The sequence below is a fragment of the Moschus berezovskii genome, chromosome 6 (assembly GCF_049115385.1).
Source record: "Moschus berezovskii isolate FMDL1 chromosome 6, NW_MosBer_1.0, whole genome shotgun sequence".
Lineage (NCBI taxonomy): Eukaryota > Metazoa > Chordata > Mammalia > Artiodactyla > Moschidae > Moschus > Moschus berezovskii.
In genome coordinates this window covers 90,485,528-90,509,055 of record NC_142465.1, presented here as the reverse complement: position 1 = coordinate 90,509,055, position 23,528 = coordinate 90,485,528, and the positions used below count along the sequence as shown (strand labels likewise).

Sequence of the window (23,528 nt, the reverse complement as noted above, 5' to 3'; positions counted from 1 at the left end):
AACATCACAAAATCTGGGGGAAAAAACACATAATACTCACATTAATTAACTCCCTGACTATATTTCTCTAATGCTTTTCTCTTCCACAGTTGTTAGCTGCATACTCTGATTGCCTCTTTGTAAATATTACTATCTATAGAGAAAATGGAAAGATAATCCATTCTTTTATCTAGTATGCTTACTTAAATTGTATCTTTAAATTCTTATTGAATTTGCTTTTATTTATTTACTTATTTATTTGCTGAGCAGCATATGGGATCTTAGTTCCCTGACCGGGATCGAAGCTGCATCCCTTGCATTGGAAGTACAGAGTCTTAACCACTGTACCACCAGGGTAGTCCTTTAAATTGTACTTTTAACTATTCATAATCATGATTCAGAAAACATCCAACTGCTCAATGTGAGATGCTTGCTGCCTATATTACTGCTATAAGTTTGTACCCTAAAAACACAGATATTAGAGAAATTCTACTTATCAATATTCATCAAAAAAGAAAAATTACACAGTGCATTAACAATACTATAAACTGCATTAGTCATTAAATTCCTAACAGGAGAGAACTTCTATTGTGACTAAGCATTGAAACAAACCAAAATCCAAACTGTTTATAACATCATACATCTAATAACAAGAAAGGTTTTCCAGAGGGTAGCTTCTGGCTCTGTACGTTTCAAATCTAGTTACAACAGGGGTCAGGACTGTAGAATGTGTCCATAGGATAATATGGCCTCTATTTCCTTACTTGTGTGTCACATGGCTCCAGTAAATTGGTGAAGTGGAACATCATCAATAGTTTCACTATGTATGGATGTGAGGGTTGGACTGTGAAGAAGGCTGATCGCTGAAGAATTGATGCTTTTGAACTGTGGTGTTGGGGAAGACTCTTGAGAGTCCCTTATACTGCAAGGAGATCCAACCAGTCCATCCTCAAGGAGATCAGCCCTGGGTGTTCATTGGAAGGACTGATGCTAAAGCTGAAACTCCAATACTTTGGCCACCTCGTGCGAAGAGTTGACTCACTGGAAAAGATTCTGATGCTGGGAGGGATTGGGGGCGGGAGGAGACAGGGACAACAGAGAATGAGATGGCTGGATGGCATCACCGACTCGATGGACATGAGTTTGAGTGAACTCCGGGAGTTGGTGATGGACAGGGAGGCCTGGCGTGCTGCGATTCATGGGGCCTCAAAGAGTCGGAAACGACTGAGTGACTGAACTGAACTGAACTGAACTGATACATGGAAGAGTTTGCCAAAACATAACTATGTCCCATTTAATTTAAAATCACTGTATCACCAGCTTGATTCCCCTTTGGTAGACCTCCACCACCACCACCTTGGAGAAGGAAATGGCAACCCACTCCAGGATTCTTGCCTGGAGAATTCCATGGACAGATTAGCCTGGCAGGCTACAGTCCATGGGGTTGCAAAGAGTTGGACACGACTGAGCAACTAATACTACCACCAACATAAAGCCGTTATCTCTCCAAAGCCTTCACAAAACAGAAAAGGAATGGGAGAAGGCTAAAGTGAAGGCACTAGTCATAAACAATTGCAGTGAAAATAGCTTAGATTGCAAATTTTAGAAAATATACGGTTCTTTGAATACATGGCCTATAAAGCATCTCCAAGCCTGGGAAAGAACTCACAGGCATGAAGGGCCCTGAAGCTTAGTTTTCCCTCTAGTGAAATAATTTAGTTCTTTTCTGATTGAACAAATGTTTTTAAAATAATAAATATCAGATATTTGTCAATAATTATAATTATAAATATCTATTAAAGGAATCTTATTTTAAGACATAGAGTCCAGTTGGTAAATAACAATAATTGAAGAATTCAGAAAAAATACAAGAGAATGGAATTTGGAGCAAATTTTGTTTTTGGAATTATAAAACTGTTAGTACCAATTTTCTAAAAAAAAAAAGAAAGACCTTCTGCATCTAAAGTATAAACAAAATGTGGGATTAAACAAAAAAAAATTTTTTAATTGCCACATATTTCAGCTGCTAAAAAACAAGATAGCTGTTGAGAAGAGCATGCTGAGTTAGCCACTGGCAGGAAGACTGTGGAAATACACATTTGGAACTCTGCTTTCCAAAGAGCCCATGGAATTAACTAAGAGAAGAAAGCAATTCCAAAATTTAATTTTGATAAAATTTTCTCCTCTGCTGACTCTCAGAAACATACAAATGGCAATCTTATAACATATTATCTCTAAAAACTGCACATACCTTATGTGTGTTATATAAACAGTTACAGAATATTTTTCCATTAAACAAAATATTAAATCAAAACATTCTATATACTCATAATATTAAAAAAGCTTTCTATATTTTTAATATAAAGTTTTCATAGTGAGTTCATTCATTTGAATTATCTTTGAATATGCATTAGAAAGATACTAATTCTGCACACTCATATTGACTAAGAAGATAAAACATAAACTTGGAGTCCAACGATCAGTTCTTAAATCCAATGCATAACTCAGCACGTTCATTAAAGCAACTAAACTTACTAAAGTTTTTACAGACTCCTCAAACTATTCATTAAGAGTTTAAGGGAAAATTGATCTTAGATTTAGGAATCAAATTCCATTTGAAACTTTTGAGATGGATGCCTCAATTTCTAAAGTGGGTTAAGTGATCAGCTTATTAGCTTTCAAACTTCCATGTCTTTCTAGTTTTTTTCTTTTCTTCCTTCCCCCTCCTTTACTTTCTTGAAACCATAGGAACTGGGTGGCCCTGCCACAAAATTCTTAGCAAATGAAATGTGAATTATAAAAAAAAATATTTCAAGACATCAAGTTTTTGAGGGAGGATAGAAGAAGAATTAAGACTTCTTTAGTAAATTGCTGAGGAATAGCAAAGCTAACACCAAAGCACAAACTCTCAAACATTAGAAGAAGCAGAACTTACTGAAGAGAACCAACTATATTCAACTTAAAGTCAACAACAGGGAACATTCAAAGTCATTTCAATACATAGACCAACAAACCAAATTCTTAGCACATGAAATGTGAATTATAAAAAAAAATATTTCAAGCCATCAAGTTTTTAAGGGAGGGTAGAAGAAGAATTAAGACATTTTTAGAAAGTTGCTGAACAAAAGCAAAGCTAAAACCAAAGCACAAACTTTCAAAGGTTAGAAGAAGCAGATATTAATGAACAGAACCAATTATAGTCAACTCAAAGTCAACAACAGGGAACATTCAAAGTCATTCCAATACATATACCAACAGACCAAATTTGTACCTGCCAAGTCTAGTTTCCTGTTTCACTTCTCTGGTATCTTAATCTAAATAGACAAAATGCTTCATTGCAATAGTATGGCTACCACAGATATATCCTAAATTCCATTTGCTATAAAGAACAAAACAGCCAACCCATTCACATGTAACACACACACACACACACACACACACGTGCGTGCATTCTGATGAGTGTTTTGTAAGTTGTAAATTTCCAGAGGTTCAAATAACGTATGCAACAGAAATGAAACTTATTATCAGACAAAATATTTTAACAAAGCCTAACAGAAAAATGACACAAATGTCATTGTCTAAACCAGGAGTATGGCCTGTGATCCAAATCCAGCTCACTAACTTTGAAATAAGAATGGTTTAATGAAAGAAAATTTATAATCAATTTGCAATGTCTCTGCTTTCAAAAACAAATACAGTTTTTCTCATTATTAGACTTCTATATTAAAAATTTACTCAATCATTGTGTTTTGAACTATGTCAATAAAATTTTTTTGGAAAAAATTTTTCCTTCTCTTAAAGTGGTTACATAATGTCCTCAATTTCACCTGCTAGCCTACAAAATCTAGAATATTTACTATCTGGTCCTTATAAGAAAAGGTTTGAGGATACTTAGTCTACCTAAAACAATCTAATCTGCAAAACTGTTTTAGCCTCATATATTTTAGCTCTTATAACATAGGCATGTATGCATGCATTTAGAATGCACAGTATAACTACTCTCATAAAAGACTTAACAACTATCTCCTGTGTATGTGTGCTTAGTTGCTCAGTCATGTCCCACTCTTTGCGACCCTTTGGACTATAGCCTGCTAGGCTACTCTAACCATAGATATTTTTAGGCAAGAATAGTGGAATGGGTTGGCATTTTCTCCTCGATGGGATCTTCCTGACGCTCCCAACTACCTCCTAATGCTCCCTAAATCATTACCAGGAAAAGACCACAATAACTACCCCTGAAAAATAGACTTCTATGGAGAGTTAACAATTACAGATCACATTTATCTCACCTTCATAGTAAAATGAAAAAGAAGCATTGATTTTACCCTATAGTTTAGTTTTAAAAAAATAAAATTATAATGTCCAAAGTTAGTGGAAGTGTAGACCAAAAAATCCATTTCTATATTAGCTATAGCAGTGTTGGATGGCACAGTCTATCTGGAAAGTTTATCTAGTAACAGATAACAAAATGCATTAAAATACTTACACAATTTGATATAGTAAATAAACTTTTGTGAATCCAAAAATATGAAAACATACATACACAAAAAGATGTTCAATAAACCACTACTTGCAACTGTGACCTGATGCTACCATTTTTTTTCTTATTAGCCCTTATAGCCCTACTATCCATGAAGTTATAGCAGGGAGAAATCTTGGCCCTATTCTTTCCCTCACACTGCTGCTGCTAAGTCACTTCAGTTGTGTCCAACTCTGTGTGACCCCATAGACAGCAGCCCACCAGGCTCCCCATCCCTGGGATTCTCCAGGCAGGAACACTGGAGTGGGTTGGCATTGCCTTCTCCAATGTGTGAAAGTGAAAAGTGAAAGTGATGTCGCTCAGTCATGTCTGACTCGTAGCAACCCCGTGGACTGCAGCCTACCAGGCTCCTCCGTCCATGGGATTTTCTAGGCAAGAGTACTGGAGTGGCATGCCATTGCCTTCTCTGCTAGGAGCCAATAATTTTTCCGCCTTAGTCTTCCACATCTTTTCTACTTCATCTCTACAGCTACTATGTTAGTTTAAGAACTTGCCATCCTCTTCTGGATTCCTGTAGTATCATCTTGGGACTAGATCTGGAAAATGAGATCCACACTTATACAATTTGGGGACCCTTTAAAGAAAAAGAAGGTAAAACTGTAAATGCAAAAGGTGTGTCACCAATGCTTCTCTCTATGAGAGAAGTATAACAGAAGGGTAGTAATATAGAAATAGAAGTGCTCATAATCAGTTGAAGCTAAAAGCTCATAATTTTAGCAAATTTTGTGAAAACACAGGACCACAAGAATACATTTTGGAGCCTCCAACAAAACTGCTAGAGGTCCTTGCAAGCCAAGTGTTTTGTTGTTTTTCTTCTTTTTCTTTCAGCTTTTTGGTATATCTGACCCCTTACTAAACGCTTAGTTCCTGAAGCTTGCAATTTCTAAGCCATCCATCCCATCATATTGCTGATAATCAATTTTCTAAAATGAAATTCTTTAAACATATTCCTGCCCCATTTGCAAACCCTTCTTGCCAATAGGATAATTAATACAAAGCATTCCATGATATCACCTCCACCTACTTCTCCAACTTCATTTTCTACACATGCTGCATCATTTACAGTTCCTTATGATGTTATTTCAGTCATACTATACCTTAGCAAATGTTTCTGCCTCTAACTGTAATGTATTTTCTTCTCTTTTCTGGCTAAAAGATTTCTTCTTTTTTTCTGTTAAAATTCTTTACAGATCTGAAACTAGAGTTGAAAGCAACTTCTTTGACCAATTCTCCTCCAGCTTTGTACTTACCAAGCATTACAAGGACTTATCATGGTCTGTTTTCCCTAATAAATTACAGTCTTCTTCAAGGTGGAACCTTTGGCCTAGCCATCTTTATTTCCCAAGTGTCTGCATTAAGCACTCAGTAATCCTCAAAGTTGGTGATGGACAGGGAGGCCTGGTGTGCGGTGATTCATGGGGTCGCGGAGAGTTGGACACGACTGAGTGATTGAACTGAACTGAACTGAACTGAATCCTCAGCTGAACAAATGAATGGAAAAGGAACAGAAGCAAATATACTAAAAGGTTACTATTATTGCTTTTGGTTATTCGTATTGTTAGTAATTTTTTACCCTCATTTTAAAACATTTTTGCTATTTGGCTATATTTGTTTTATAGTGGGAAATCGAATTTATAATAAAACATTTCTTTGAGGTTTCTTCTGATTTTCATTAGATCTACTATCTAATTCTCTTAATTCTTTGCACACCTGTGCCAGGCTTACTTAGAGGACCAACAGTCTACCTTACTTGAAATAATGTTTAGATTCCTATACACAATTAGCTAAATAAATATCATTAGTGCAGCTTCATTAAAGCATATTTTTCTTAAATATTTCTCAGTACATATATTTCTTAGTAAGTGAGCATCTATTAGAGTTTTGGCAAGAAAAATCTTAAAATGGACTTATTTCCATAGGTATATATTTCAAGCACTAACTGAAAGGAATAATAAAAATGTTTTGCCATCTGGAATAAAACAGCACTAAATACTACAAGCCTCAAATTATGTTCATATTCATGAAGACACATTTCCGAATCATTATTATAATTCCTATCTTCCACATAAGATGCACTAAAGAATTGTTTTTATAAGGAAAATATCCAAAACAATCTGATAATTTTCCTAAATATAACCCTCATTGAAGCTGAATATATTTTAGTAAAGCTATCATTATCATTATCCAGTAAATGCCTGCAGGAACTTCACAGCAAACATTTTATTCATTTTCTTTTGCATGATCTAAATATGTTGCTTTATTACACATAGTTTAACTATGCTCTACGTGAAACAGATCACGTACACGTGGCATATGCAGATATGAATACAGGTCAAGAGTTCCCAAAATGCAAACCACAGGTCACAGGAATAACATCACCAAACTCACACTGACACCATTTTAGTAGTTTCAGATCCAGTTATATTCTTCATAATCCATACCTCTAGTTCAAGTACAAATTCATTTTCTTGCCCAGAGTATTACAGTTTTAGATTGAACTTCTTCACAAACTTGTTCCTTTGTGTAAGGTATAAAGTGCACAGTTATTCCTTTGTGTAAGGTGTAAGGTTATTACAAGTTCATGAGATAGTTTGACCTATGTCTTAGTCTGAGCTCCTTCTTTGGGTGGATCCATGCCCCCAGCCAATCTGATTGGTTATTTAAAGGAAAAGAAGCATTCTCCTCTTTGCAGAGGACTGCATGCAAGAGTTGGCTGAGATGAAGTGTGGTACAGCAGAAAGAACTCAGCTATAGAGTCACAATGTCATGGCATGGAATCTCCACAATGGCATTTCAAGGGCTGTGTGACGTTCAAGTTATTGAACCTCTTTGAACCCTAGTGTTATGGACTGAATGGTGTCCCTCTCCACCCCAAATTCACATGATAAAGTCCTTACTCCAGGTATCTCAGTCTGACATTTCTTTGCTTTTTTTTTTTCTTTTTATTTTTTTAAACACTATTGTTTTGCTCATTAACAGATTTTATTTCTCAGTCAGGTTTATGAAAAAATTGAACAAAATAACATAAAGAGTTCTCAAATACTCCCTTCTCTCCACCCTCAGTTTACCTTGTTATTAACATCTTACACTGGTATGATACATTTTTTTTTTTACAGTTGATGAACTGACACTGAAATGATTATTAACTAAAGTCCACTGTTTACATTTGAGTTCTTTTTTGATGTTACACACTTCTATGTACTTTGACAAATACAGAATGGCATGTCTCCACCATTACAGTATCATATATGATATGATAAAGCTTAGCTGCCCTAAAAACCCGCTGTGTTCCACATATTCATTCCTCCCTTTGTTTCTCCTTTCTCTATCTCTGTAGTTTCAGTTCAGTTCAGTTCAGTTCAGTCGCTCAGTCGTGTCCGACTCTTTGTGACCCCATGAATCGCAGCACGCTAGGCCTCCCTGTCCATCACCAACTCCCGGAGTTCACCCAAACTCATGTCCACAGAGTCGGTGATGCCATCCAGCCACCTCATTCTCCGTCGTCCCCTTCTCCTCCTGCCCCCAATCCCTCCCAGCATCAGAGTCTTTTCCAATGAGTCAACTCTTTGCATAAGGTGGCCAAAGTATTGGAGTTTCAGCTTTAGCATCAGTCCTTCCAATGAACACTCAGGACTGATCTCCTTTAGGATGGACTGGTTGTATCTCCTTGCAGTCCAAGGGACTCTCAAGAGCCTTCACTGACATCACAGTTCAAAAGTATCAATTCTTCGGCGCTCAGCTTTCTTCACAGTCCAATTCTCACATCTATACATGACCACTGGAAAAAACATAGCCTTGACTAGACGGACTTTTATTGGCTCTGTAGTTTAGGTAATATAAATGATCCTGTGTTTTTCATTTCAAATTCCATTTGTTCATGTGGTATATGGGAAATCGATTTACTTTTGTATATTAGCCTAATCTAAAAGCAAGACTTGTCCAGAAGTCTTTTTATAAATTATTTTGAATTTTCTAAATAGACAATTATGTACTGTCAACAGTTTGATTTTTCTCTTTCCCTATCCGTGAAGTGAAAGTCGCTCGGTAGCGTCCAACTCTTTGCAACCCCACGGCCTATACAGTCCATGGAATTCTCCAGGCCAGAGTACTGGAGTGGAGAAGCCTTTCCCTTCTCCAGGGGTCTTCCCAACCCAGGGATCAAACCAGGTCTCCCACATTGCAGGTGGATTCTTTACCAGGTGAGCCACAAGGGAAGCCCCTTCCCCATTTGTGTGTATACATACATATTTTTTCTTGTCTTAATACATTAGCTAGGAATTTCCAGTATGATGTTGAATAGAAGTGGTAAGAAGAGACATCATTGTCTTATCCCACAGTGATAGGAGAAGGAATCCAGTTTCTCATCATGGTGTATGCTTTTAACTATAGGTTTCTCTATTCCTAGATGATTGAAAGTTTATCATGAATGGGTGTTGGGTCATGTGAAATGCTTTTCTGTATCTATTGTTATATGATTTTTCTTCTTTCAGTTCAGGTCAGTCACTCAGTTGTGTCTGACTCTTTGCAACCCCATGAACCGCAGCACGCCAGGCCTCCCTATTCATCACCAACTGCCAGTTTGTACCCAAACCCATGTCCATTGAGTTAGTGATGCCATCCAACCATCTCATCCTCTGTCGTCCCCTTCCCCTCCTGCCCTCAATCTTTCCCAGTATCAGGGTCTTTTCAATGAGTCAGCTCTTCGCATCAGGTGGCCAAAGTATTGGAGTTTCAGCTTCAACATCAGTCCTTCCAACAAACACCCAGGTTCGATCTCCTTTAGGATGGACTGGTTGGATCTCCTTGCAGTCCAAGGGACTCTCGAGTCTTCTCCAACACCACAGTTCAAAAGCATCAATTCTTCTGTGCTTAGCTTTCTTTATAGTCCAACTCTCACATCCAGACATGACTAGATTTTTCTTCTTTAGCTATTAATATGATAGATTATAGCAAATAATTTTTGAATGGTGAATGAGAGTTGCATTTGGGACAAATCCTGTTTGATCATGGTGCATATTTTTTATATACAATACTGGATTCAACTGCTAGATATTTTGCCTACTTTAGATATTAGGCTACTGCTAGTATCATAGAATGAGTTTGGAAGTGTTCCTTATGATTCTATTTTGTAGATCAGTTAGTATAGAATTAGTATCACTATGACATTTAAAAGTAGGTCACTGCCTATATAATCAGTTATGCAAAGATGAGGTCATTAGTGTAAGCCCTAATCCTATATAGGATCTTCCCAACCCAGGGATCAAATCCAGGTCTCCTGCATTGCAGGTGGATTCTTTACCAGCTGAGCCACCAGAGAAGTACAAATAATTAATTTAGTCACTAAGTTGTGCCCAACTCTTATGATACCATGAACTGTAGCACACCAGGCTCTTCTGTCCATGGGATTTACCAAGCAAGAATACTGGAGTGGGTGCCATTTCCTTCTCCAGGGGATATTCCCTACCCAGGGAATGAACCTAGGTCTCCTGCATTGCAGGCAAATTCTTTACCACCTGAGCCACCAGGGAAGCCCAATCCTATATTACTGGTTTTCTTAAACTAGCACACCTAGTTTCCTCAAATGTTAAATCCTTAATATAAAGGATGCAGTGCCATTATACAGATTTAAGCCCACAACACAGATATTCAAAAAAAGGTAGGCAATATTTTTTATCACACAGAATGTAACATTTGAGGTATTTCATTTCCTTGAATCTTGCTTCTTTCTCCATTCAGTCAGACAAGTTGCTAAATTATTGGCAAGAACTGGGAGATTGGGATTGACATATATATATATATATATATATACACACACACACACTACTATCTATTTCACATTATGTATAAAATAGACTACTAATTAGAACCTACTATATAGCAATAAAATCTCTACTCAATGTTCTATCTTGACCTAAATGAGAAGGATATCTAAAAAGGAGGGGATATATATATACATATAGCTGATTTACTTTGCTGTACAGCAGGAACTAACACAGCACTGTAAAGCAACTATATTCTAATAAAAATTTTTTAAAAAAAGAAAAGAAAATTGTGGGCAGAGGAGAGAAGCGTGGGGGATATAGGGGTGTCAATTACTGGATTTTCAGTTTCAAAAGTCTAAGACCCTCTGGGAAATTAGAATGACTCTCACGCATTGAGAATAGACTTAAAAGAGGGCCTCCTATTTACTGAGCTAAAATCATATTTAGATAATTTTAAGTGGAAGATAAGGTAGTCAAGCCATGTATAGATATTAGCGAATCTAGAAGCAAGTTGGCAATGGGGGGTGGCCAAACCTTTACCCCTCCCCCAACCACTCTCACTCTTCCTGCTGCTGCTTAGTCGCTTCAGTTGTGTCTGATTCTGTGGGACCACATGGACTGCAGCCCACCAGGCTCCTCTGTCAATAGGATTCTCTAGGCAAGAGTACTAGAGTGGGTTGCCACGTCCTCCTGCAGGAGATCTTCCTGACCCAGTGATCGAACCTGGGTCTCCTGCACTGCAGGTAGAGTCTTTACCACTGAGCCACCAGGGAAGCCCCTAACTCTTCCTAGTGGAGCTGAAATGATCAGATGTTAAATTAGGAGATTCAACTAAGCACCTTCATTGAACAGGCATGAAATTCCAAAGAAAAGGGTTAGACCAAAACCAAAATTTTTTTAAAGTCCTAAGAACTGGCTGCATGCATGCTAAGTCGCTTCAGTCATGTCCAACTCTTTGCGACGCTATGGACTGCTAGGCTCCTCTGTTCATGGGATTTCCCAGGCAAAAAGACTGAAATGGGTTGCCACGCCCTCCTCCAGGGGATCTTCTGAGTCTCTTTTGTCTCCTGCATTGGCAGACCAGTTCTTTAACACTGGAAAGAACGGGTTTGATGGCTCTAAAACCCAACAAGACAACAAAAAGGATCAAAAGAACAGAGGTGAGGGGAAGCATTATGAAATGGTTCTTGGATTGAGCTGCTGCCCTGTGACAAGCCCCACCTCACTGAAGCGGTTGGGATAGAAGGGACTATTTTCTCTCTCAGGTCTTTAGGGAGGCCTCAAAAGAACAGTTTAGATTAGTGTGGATGTGTCCCCTGGAGCTTAGGAAACCTGACAGATTGCAAACTGGCTCCCACCTTGGAAATCTTGAGGATAAGAAGATAAGAAACAGCTCATTAATTTGAGAAGTACCCTTCAGCCCTTGGAGGTTCACGAGATGCGTGTTTTCACGATGCAGGCGTTGGCCAAGGGTGACAAAGCTAGTCTGAAGCCCAAGATGGCTGCCAGGAAGTATTCTTTATACACTCAACATGAGTTCATGTGGGATGGACTAGCAGAAAACCAGGAGGTGAGTAGGGAGTGGACAGCTACAGGAGAAGCCCTGTCCAAGCCAGGAGAGTTGAAGACAAATGGGTCCAGCAGGGGAGCCACCGAAGTCCCCCCAAAGTGGCCAAATGACTCTCAGTTTTAAATATCTGCCAGGCCCTGAAAGCTGGAGCCAGGTTAACATAGTACCTGTTCACATAAAAAACATCCCTAAGCCACTCATTTCCTTTTCTTTCCCTTGTTTCAATCCCTTAGGATTTAGCGATAGCCAGCAAATGGGGGAGGAGGTGACAGATAAAGAAAGAAAACAGCACACCCTCTCCCTTTGCAAGAGCCCAATCCAAATATGGGCCTCAGAGAGGGGATGAGAGACGATTTGATATTAAATGAACTTGCAAGCTACTATTATAGCCTGAGATTGGACCATTGTAATTTCTGAATGTAGACAATGTTTGTGATTTAAAGTGTAGATAGAAATTTTTTAAATCTAAGAGCAATTGTTACTAGGTATGGAGCCTAATTGAGGCCTACATTTCATCCAGAGGCAAGAGAATATCCACTTCCCTTTTCCCAGTGCATTTTAAAGAAACAACTGGAAAAAAAATGTAAATCGTGTTTTGATTGATTTCCTAAGTTGTGCTGTTCAAAATACTGTAACAGGGTTGTTCATTCACTCAAAGTCATGTCCAACTCTTTGCAACTGCATGGACTGCAGCACGCCAGCCTTCCCTGTCCTTCACTATCTCTCAGAGTTTGATCAAACTCATATCCATTGAGTCGATGATGCCATCCAATCATCTCATACTCTGTCGCTCCCCTTCTCCTCCTGCCCTCAATCTTCACTAAATACGATGGTAGAAAATAATGGCAGATGGAATGGATTTTCTTTCTTGGATGAGGTCTGGACCTTTGAATTGACTAAGTGATATATCGCAGGTGGACCTGACCAGGTCTGCCAAGGACTGCCTGGAGTAGCATGACACAGGAGCAACAGAACAAGGCCCAGGGGCTTCACAGTATCATGCAAGGAGTATAGAGCTCTATGCCACCCCAGAGACTTTCTTCTGGTTCAGCAACAGCACACCCTCATGCGTTCAGGGAGTATCTGGAAGAAGCCAAGAGAAGAAAAGGAAAAGATCCTCAAAGGAAGATCAAGGTGTGCCTCAGGATAAGAGAACAAACATAACTCGTGGAGAGATGACAGCCTAGGAACGGATATGTCACCCCTCACCTTCAAAATCTTACCTAGAATTAGGATGCAACCTCAAATTGCTTCCACGTGGTTACACGAAGGGTTAAAATATAATTTAGATCTACCTGTAGAAAATAAAACAAGTTACATTCCTCGCACACTCAGTTGTGTAGACACATACCCGCCACGTGTGGTGAAGCTTGTCCAAGACTTCTAAGGATCCTCTTGAAGTGTGTCTTTACACCGTGGATGATTAAGAAGCCTAGAAGAGAATCAGAGCTAAATCACTTAGAGGCAGTTTCATGGGGTGAGGAGGTTGACTCTTAAATTTTGGCTGTTTGGGGAAATGCCAGTGGATGGTGTTCAACTAAGCCTGACAGACTACACAACATCAACTACTACAGAACTCTTAAATTCCATCTAGAACATTATAGAACCATCAGCAGAAGGAAAAAAAATAGAATGAACCAGTTTGTTTGGTCTGTTTTTGAGAATCAAATGTTCCAAATCACAGGAGAAAACATAGGAAAGAGGAGGTAAAATGGGGAACTTGAGGTTCCTATCCTAAAAACTCTGGAATTTTTAAAAGCATCAAGTCCATTTCTAATGAGAAAGTGAAAGTAGCTTAGTCGTGTCTGACTCTGAGACTCCATGGACTGTAGCCTTCCCTTCTCCAGGGGATCTTCCCAACCCCAGGATCAAACCCAGGTTTCCTGCATTGCAGGTGGATTCTTGACGATCTGAGCCACCAGGAAAGCCCAAGAATACTGGAATGAGTAGCCTATCCCTTCTCCAGGGGATCTTCCCAAGCCAGAACTCAAGCTGGGGTCTCTTGCATTGCAGGTGGGTTCTTTACTAGCTGAGCTACCAGGGAAGCCCATTTCTAATGAGAGAAGAAACATTAATCCAAGTAAGGGAATAGATTGTGGTTCAGTTCAGTTCAGTTCAGTCGCTCAGTTGTGTCCAACTCTCCGCGACCCCATGAATCACAGCACACCAGGCCTCCCTGTCCATCACCAACTCCCGGAGTTCACTCAAACTCATGTCCACAGAGTCGGTGATGCCATCCAGCCATCTCATTCTCGGTCGTCCCCTTCTCCTCCCGCCCCCAACCTTTCCCAGCATCAGAGTTTTTTCCAGTGAGTCAACTCATCGCATGAGGTGGCCAAAGTATTGCAGTTTCAGCTTCAGCATCAGTCCTTCCAATGAACACCCAGGACTGATCTCCTTTAGAATGGACTGGTTGGATCTCCTTGCGGTACAAGGGACTCTCAAGAGTCTTCTCCAACACCACAGTTCAAAAGCATCAATTCTTCGGCGATCAGCTTTCTTCACAGTCCAACTCTCACATCCATACATGACCATGGGAAAAACCATAGCCTTGACTAGACGGACCTTTGTTGGCAAAGTAATGTCTCTGCTTTTTAATATATTATCTAGGTTGGTCATAACTTTCCTTCCAAGGAGTAAGCGTCTTTTAATTTCATGGCTGTAATCAGTAGGGGGTCCTATTTTAGAGACAGTGTTCAAGGGAAAAGTCGCTCTGCTAAGGTAACATTTGTGCAGAGACCCGGACAAAGTGAGCAACTAGACAGAGGCCTGCTGTGGGGACAGCTAGAACAAAGCCCTGCGGTAAGAGTCCAGGAACAGCAAAAAGGCCACTGTGCCTTCAGTGGGGTATGTCCAGGAAAGACAAGCAGGACATGAAGGAAATAGGAAAGGGCTAAAGAAAGGCTTTGAATTTTAATCTGGAAGCCATTAGAAGGCTTTTTTCTTTAATCAAATATTATAATGTGACACCACTGTATATTTGCATGCATTTCTCAGAAATATTATAGAGAAATCCCCTATATCTTTCACCCTGTTTCCCTCAAGGGTAACATCTTGCAAAGCGATAGTCCAATACCAAAACCAAGATACTGACATCAATCGAGTTAAGATACAGTACATTTCCATCACCAGAAGAGTCCCTAAGATTGTCTTTTTATAGCCCTCCTATCCCACCTCCTTTTTAAACCCTGGAAACCACTAGTGTACAATTTCTATAGTTTTGTCATTTCAAAATTATCATACAAATGAAATCATACACAAATCTCTGGTGATTCATCCAGGTTGGGTATCAATACTTTGTTCAGTTATATTGCTCAACAGTGTTCTATGGTCCAGATCATTTAACCACTCACCCACTGAAAGGTACTACAGTATTATACTATGTCTAGTTTGGTGTTATATAAGCAAAGCTACTATAAACATTGGCACACAGGCTTTTGTGTGAGTAGCAGTTTTCCTTTTTCTGAGATAAATGCCCACAAGAGCAATTGCTGGATTTTATGGTCATTATAAGTTTTCTTTAAAAACCTGTCAAACTGTTCTGTAAAACGTTCTATACCATTTTACATTCCATCAGCCATGCATGAGTGAGCTAGTTTCTGCAATCCTTGCCAGCATTTGGCATTGTCACTATTTCTTATTTTAGCCATTCTGCTTTTCTCTAATGATTAATGATGGTGAACATCTTTTCATGTGCTTAGATGCTAGCTGTATATATCCTTTCCCATGAAATGTTCCTTCATGTCTTTGGTCTATTTTTGATTGGATTGTTTCATTTTTTTTTTATTGAAGTGTTTTGAAAGATTATATTCTTAATACTAATCCTTAGTACAAGTCTAAATATATAGTCTGAAACTACTTTCTCACAGACTGTAGCTTATCATATTCTTAACAGGGTATTTCACAGAGCCCAGTTTTCTGATTGGACTGTTTCATTATTTTTATTGGTTTTGAAAGATTATATTCTTAATACTAATCCTTACTACAAGTCTAAATATATAGTCTGAAGCCACTTTCTCCCAGCCTGTAGTTTATCATATTATTAACAGGGTATTTCACAGAGCCCAAAGTTTTTAATTTTGTTAAGTTGAATTTATCAATTTTGCATTTTATCAATCATGGTTTTGATATAAAGTCTTAAAATGCTCTGTCTTGCCCTGGATCCTGAAGGTATTCCAATTTTTTTCATAAAAATGTTATCAATACATTTAAGTTCTTGATTTATTTTGAGTTAATTTTTGTATAAGTCTAAGACAGTTGAAGTTTCATTTTTTTGCTTATGGATGCTCAACAGCTTCAATACCATTTGTTGAGAAGGCTATGTTTCCTCCACTGAACTGGTTTTGCACCTTTGTCAAAAATCAGTTTATATTTGCGTGGGCCAATTTCTGGGTTCTCTGTTCTATTTCTTGTCATACACATGTATCCCTCTGCCAAACTCACATAGTCTTGATTACTATAGCTGTATGATAGATCCTGAAATTGAGTAGATTAATTCTTCCCACTCTATTCTTCTATTTAAAAATTCTTATAACTATTTTGATTTCTTTGCCTTTCCATAAAATTTTTAGAAAAACTTGATCTACAAAAAAAAATTGTGCTGAAATATTGATACAAACCATATTAAACCTGTACATCAGTTGGAAGAGGATTGATACGTTTGTTATAGTGAGTTTTCTAATCCATTAACATGGTATATACCTATTTACTTATATTTTCAATCAGTACTGTATGGCTTTTAGCATATAGTCCTACACATGTTTTGTTAGATTTATAACTATTTAAATTTTTGAGTGATTATAAATGGTATTGTATTTTTAATTTTGGTGACCAGTTGTTCATTGTTATTATACAGGAATATAGTTGATTTTTGTATGCTTATCTCGTATCCTACTACCTTGCTGAACTCACCTATTAGTTTTAAAAGGTTTTTTTTTTTAAGTCCCCTAGGGTTTTCCTACATAAACAATCATGTCAACTGAAAATAGGGACAATTTTATTTCTGATTCCATTCTGATCTCTATGATTTTCATTTCCTTCCCTTATCTTTTTGTACTGGCTGGAAGTTCTAGCAATATATTAAGTAAAATTGGTGAGTGCAAACATTCTTGACCTTGATCCTTATCTGTGGAAAAACAATTCAGTCTTTTATCATTAAAGGTAATGTTAATTATAGAATTTATCCAGTCTTTTTCAGATGCTTGATGTCAAGCTGAAGTTCTTTGTTCTCATTTTTCTGAGAATTTTTATCATAAATGGTTGATTTTGTCAAATGCTTTTTTCTGCATGAATAGATAGGCTCATATGGTGTTTCTTCTTTAGCCTGTTAACAAGGTGAATTGCAAGTACTGAACCAACCTTGATCCCTGGAATAAATCCTACTCAGTCATGAAATGTATATATTGCTGAATTCTATTTGTTACATATACTGCTGAATTCCATTTGTTAATATTTTATTAAGGATCCTTATGTCCATGTTCATGAAAAATATTTATCTTTAGTTTTCTTTTCTGTTCTATCTTTATCAGGTTTTGGTATCTCGGTAATACCACTTTCCTAAAATGAATGATTTTCTGGAAGAGACTGTATAGAACTGATGCTACTTCTTTCAATGTTTGTTAGAATTCTCTAGTGAAACCACCTGGGAGTGGATTTTTTTATTGTTAAAATTATTTGTTCAATCTCCTTAATAGTTTTGGGGCTATTCAAACTATTTATTTAATATTGAGTGAGTTGTAGTAGTTTATGTCATTCAAGGAGTTGGTCCATTTCTTCTAAGTTGTCAAATTTACATGTATAGAACTGTTCCTAATATACACATATTATCCCTTTGATGTATGCAGAGTCTGTAGTGATATACTTTATTTCATTCTTCATATTGGTGATTTGTGTCTTATCTGTTTTTTTCTTTGTCAGTCTTATGAGACATTTGTCAACTTTATCAGTCTTTTCAAATAACCAGAATTTTTTCATTGTTTTTCTGTTTTCAATTTTATTAATTTTTGTTCTTATTATGATTTCCTTCATTCTGCCTGCTTTGGACTTCAGGTATATTCAGCTTTTCTTTTTCCAGGTTATTGAAGTGTGAGTTTAGATTATTGATTAGAGACTTTTCCTTTTTTCTAATGTATGCATTTAATGCTATAAAACATGCCTTTCAGCACTTCTTTACCTGTGACCTATAAATTTCAATGGTGTATTTTTATTTTCAATCCATTCAATTTATTATGTTCCTTGAGACTTCCTTTGTGGCCCATGGATTATTTATAATATGTGTAGTTGAATTTCAAACTGTTCAGAGATTTACATGTTATTTTTCTATTACTGATATCTAATCTGATTCCATGGTAGTCAAGGAATACATTCTTTAAGATTTTAATTCTTTAAAAATTTTTGAGACTTGTTTTCTGATCCAGGATATGGTCAAATATATTACATGTTCCATGGTAACATTAAAAGAAAATGTGTCTGTTCCTGTGGGGTAGAGTGCTCAGTTCAGTTCAGTTCAGTTTGGTTGCTCAGTCATGTCCGACTCTCTGAGTGAGTACCAATTAAGTCTGTTGGTCACTGATGCTGAATTTTTTATATCTTTGCTGATTTTCTGTCTAGTTTTCTATCCATTGATGAGACAGGGGTATTAAAATCTTCAATTATATTTATTTCTTTTAAAAAATGTCATTTTTTTGCAACTCAGTAATTTAGGGCACACATCTTTAGAATGACTGAGTCTTATTGATGGTGCAACTCTTCTGTCAATATATAATATCCCCCCTCTATCACAAGTGTCTACTGTTATCTGATATTAACATAGCAACTCCTGCTTACTATTATTAATGCTTGCAAGATACTTTTTACCAATTCTTTACTTTCAACTTGCCAATATCACTATATTTGAAGAGATTTATGAAGATACAGCACTGTAGTTGGGTGTTATTTTTTAATATGCTCTAACAATCTGTCTCAATTGCTGTATTTAGACCATTTACATTTCATGTAATTGTTGATATGTTAGGCCAGAAGCCAATAATTTCACTTTGTTTTAGGTTTTTCATTTCTCTTTATCTTGTTATCCTTAAACATTTTATATAATTCAATTTTGATTTATCTATAGTATTTTTGAGTGTCTTTTTCTATAGCTTTTTTAGTGATAGCTTTAAGTATGACATCAAAGTACATAATATATCACGGTCCAAGGGTGTCATCATATTAACAGTTTCAGTGAATATGTCATGAAACATGTCCTACTGAATATTTCTGCAAAAATGTGAGATTTGGTAAAACAAAAATCTAAACATCAGAATAAATGTAGCTATGGTAGTTTTCTCCCTAGACACTCCTATTTCCCCCCACCTAGAACTACATACACATACACGTTCATACCTCCACTAAAAAGATAATTGAAATGTGAATTGGGATTAGTCAGGGGAAAAAATACATCACTCTGAATTGAAACACCAAGATTTCTGTCATTTGATGCATATTTTTTTGAATAGACAACTTTAAAGATAATGTTTAAGAGAATGTGTATTATAATACATTAAAGTGGATAGAAATCTGAAAAATTCGTTGAAGTCTGAACAAAATCCATTTAGCAAGAATGCAGACCATCAACCAGTCATAATCTGTTTCAATTTTAAGTAGGCTTAAAACAGTTACCTAGGCTATTGTTCACCTTTTATAGAAAATTCATTTCAGAGAGATGAAATTAACTTGCACAGGGTTATGAGAGAGTCAGTAACAAAGTTGAGCATAGAGCTGAGGTCTGATAACACCGAACTACAAAATCAGGAATAAAAATATTAAATTTTTATCTGTAGTATATCAACAGTCTGCTTAAGAATGAAGTTATGCTTCATTTCCTTAAGGAAGGCAAAATAAGAACATGGCAGATGGAATATCATCACTCATCTACATTGGAATTTAACCAAGACTCTGGGTTTAAATGTACCCAAATGCAGCAATGTGCCAAAAGTAGCAACTGATAGCAAATAAATGGCCCAATCATACATATTATTGCAGGCACTGGTCCACAAGAAGTTCCCAACATGAAATTGTAAAAGCTAGCATGTCCTTTTCCATTGAGTATCATTGAGTTTTCCCCATCTAACCAGACCATCACAGAGGAACAAATCTGAAGGACACTGACATATTTTCCACATTATGTAGCTTTTGTTCACTTCAGATGTAAAAACACTTGAGTATGTACAAAAGGGACAGTCCTCAATTCCCAAAATATTTTTTACACTCCCTGATTCATTTAAAGAAAGATCAAACCTCTAGTTTGTAGCTTTCAGTGACAGGTTCCTCTTTTAGTTACGAAAGCGTCTATGATCCAAACTTTGGAAAAAATTCCTTATCTACATCTCCCATTTATATTCACAGTTAGATACTATAATTAAATAATAGAGTTTTGCTTACTTGGGCTCAAATCCATTAATTTTTTTTCTTATTTTTACGCATCTCTTTCCTCTGAAATGTCTCCCAGTATTATTATTATCCTTGAGCACACAAATACACAGATCTGTGAATCTATAATGAGGTCTTCCAGTTTTTTTTTTTAGGATAGATTTTGCTTTATTAAATGTCTAAATTGTCTCCACTTAGACACTATCTAAATAGGAACAAATATCTTATCCTACTGAGAAAAAAAGTCATCTTTTAACAGCTGACCTCCTAGCCAAGTATATGTATTATGTTTACTCCCGGGAAAAACTTGGTTCACAAGCTGACTTGGGTTCCTTGACCTGATGCCAGCAAAGGATGAATGTGCTAATGGTCTGCACCAAAGTGAGAATTCAAATGCCCTTCCATTCAAGCCCAGTGGACTGGCCAAATGATAAAGCACCAGTCAGCATCATATACAGACGGCCATCTGCCCTCCTCTCAACCAGTGGTGCCACACGTGCTGAGGAGCAGGACAAGAAGTGAAGGTGCTAAACACTGCAACAGGGAAGGATGTGGATCAGATAGTAAAGCTGCCACCGTGTCCAGCTTTAATCAGACAGAACTTTTTTTCACAAGAGGAGAGGAAGCTTGCAGAATTTGTATTCACGTGTCCAATGTTGTGCTCTCACCACATGCCTATGAAACTCCCTTGTCAACAGAGCTTTTACCCTTGCCTTTTTCTCCTTTTCAGGATCCCTACTCCAAATCCCCAGCACACTTAGAGCAATGACCTCAGAGACATTGCTATAGCTGATGCAAATTATATTCCTTTGTTTACCTCCCGGAATGGAATTGGGGTGGGAAAGGGAGAGAAGTGTAAAAGCTCCAAAGTGGCAGCTAAAACCAAACCAGCTGAAGAAAGCTGTGTCTTCACATTTTTCACTAGTTTGCGTGTCAATGCCCCTTGCTAATTTAGAATAGCCTTTGTGATGTTTTACATGAAAATGTTAAAAGGTAAACCCCCATGCTGATGTTCTTGGGCTGATGGTGAAGTTACACTTTTACCAGTGAAAAATCAGTGGGTGAGCAGACAACCTATAAATACATTGTTCGTTGTTAACAGGCCACATTTCTACATAAGAGGACTTACTTTCCTTTCCAGCCAGAGTCCAGCAAAGATCAAATATATACACTATAAAATAAGTGACATCTAGTGTAGATAACACATAAGATTGTAATACATTTTACAGCACAAATTATTCCTGATTAGAAGCAAAATCCTGAAAATACACTAAATTCTAAACTTTGAAAGCAGAGTAATCCCAAATCATCCCCTCCACAGATATATTAATGACTGAATGGATAAAGACATAAAAACTACATACCAAGCTGTGGATTAGGCTGGTAAACTGTGTCTCATCCTTTACCTCTGAGCACAGACTGAAAGCCCAGAGTGAACACAGTGTTCAGGCCACAAATAGGGTGAAACTCCTGGTTCTTATATTAGTGTCATAGACGATTCACCCCATCTCTGAGGACTCAGTCAAACTAGCTAAATATTGTTGAGTAATATCTGTAACGAACTTTGTTAGATGATGGGGGGAAGAAACAAAGTCATTAAAACATATTAATAAAGAAGCTGTGATCTAACTACTTCAAAGTCAGGAAAGTCATTAGCAGAGAAAGAAGCAAAACAAGGAATGCACTCCAGAATGTTAGGGAAGGAGTTGTTACAACAAAACATGCATTTGTGTGTTAATATGTACCACAGGAAATAGCACCTAAAATAGAAAAACGTCAAAAATGATAGAAAACTCATCTTAGACACTAGAAATTCTTGGATCAGAAGGAAATGAACAGGAAGAGTTAGAGTCAAATGGTGGGTGGTCTCTCCTAGAAACTGAGAGGACAGGAAGAACCTGAAGAGCAGGGTCTGCTGGCAGGCCTAAGCAAGAACAGGGCAGGCACTGGATTGCGGAAGGAGTCAGAGATAACAGGGGCTGCACACTTTCATTTCAGGAGCTCAAGAATCAGGGCTTCAGCATCCACAGCTCAGTTGGTCCTGGCTCAGGTTGACCAACTGAACTTGGATTAGTCCATGTAACATACTCATGAATCTCCAGGTTCTACCCAGGCACCTCCCCAGGCGATGGAAGGAGATTTCAGTGGCCATTGTGATTTTCCTCTGCAAATTTCTCCCCAACGACATCTAAAATTTCTTTGTCAGGTGTGCTGTCTATGGAGTCACAAAAAGCTATGAAAGTATTCAAATGCAGAGATCTGGGTAAAAAATTATATATATATGGTGCCTGAAACACAACCTTAAGAAAGCAAATCCAGTTACTCAACTAGCGTGTAATAACTTCAGATGATGGTTCATTTCCTGACTTGGTAAAAAAGTTGAGATTCTATGAAGCAATGAGTATCTGAAAAGGACTGCTCCTGAAGATACATAAAATAACGTTCACATAGAGGAAGTTATTTTTATTGTAATTACTGATACTAAGTTCAGTTCAGTCGCTCAGTCATGTCCGACTATTTGCGACCCCATGAATCACAGCACGCCAGGCCTCCCTGTCTATCACCAACTCCCGGAGTTCACTCAAACTCATGTCCACAGAGTCAGTGATGCCATGCAGCCATCTCATTCTCTGTCGTCCCCGTCTCCTCCCACCCCCAATCCCTCCCAGCATCAGACTCTCTTCCAGTGAGTCAACTCTTCGCATGAGGTGGCCAAAGTATTGGAGTTTCAGCTTCAGCATCAGTCCTTCCAATGAACACCCAGGACTGATCTCCTTTAGAATGGACTGGTTGGATCTCCTTGCAGTCCAAGGCTAACACAGTTTAATAAAAATACTACAATATAGAAAAGTGATTACCAGCATAAACTCTGGCAATTATGCTGAGTTGAATCTCTCTGTGTAGGTGATCTGGGACAAGCCACTTCATCTCTAAGCCCAGGTCTTATCTTTAAATTAGAAATAATATTAGCGCTTACCAGAGTCATTGTCTACTCGGCATCTCACTGAAAAAACCATGCTGCTCCTACTCTCAGGCTTCATGGTTCAAGTAGGTTTGGCCCACACCTCATTGTGCTACATTTTAGGGATGACTGTTCAGGCCTGAGCAGTCACTGACCACTTCTGAGAAGCCATGGGGCTCCCCATCACCCCAACAACGGCCAGAACACATTCTCTATCTCCCTTTCCTTCTCTCTCCCACTCCCTCTCTCTTCATTTCTCTTTTTTTTCTGTGACTGACCTTATTGAGGACGATTCAAACCTAATAATGT

The 23,528-nt window shown here is 37.8% G+C and overlaps 1 protein-coding gene across 6 annotated transcripts in view; it reads right to left on the bottom strand.

Annotated features, from left to right (window-relative positions):
• SOX5 (SRY-box transcription factor 5) overlaps nucleotides 1-23,528 on the bottom strand; it is a 1,155,320-nt gene that overhangs the window by 974,245 nt on the left and 157,547 nt on the right. For all 6 annotated transcript variants that reach the window (XM_055394458.2, XM_055394455.2, XM_055394462.2 and 3 more), the window contains exon 2: nucleotides 13,203-13,283. The gene's annotated coding sequence lies outside the window, so the exon portion shown is untranslated. The remainder of the gene's footprint in view (nucleotides 1-13,202; nucleotides 13,284-23,528) is intronic.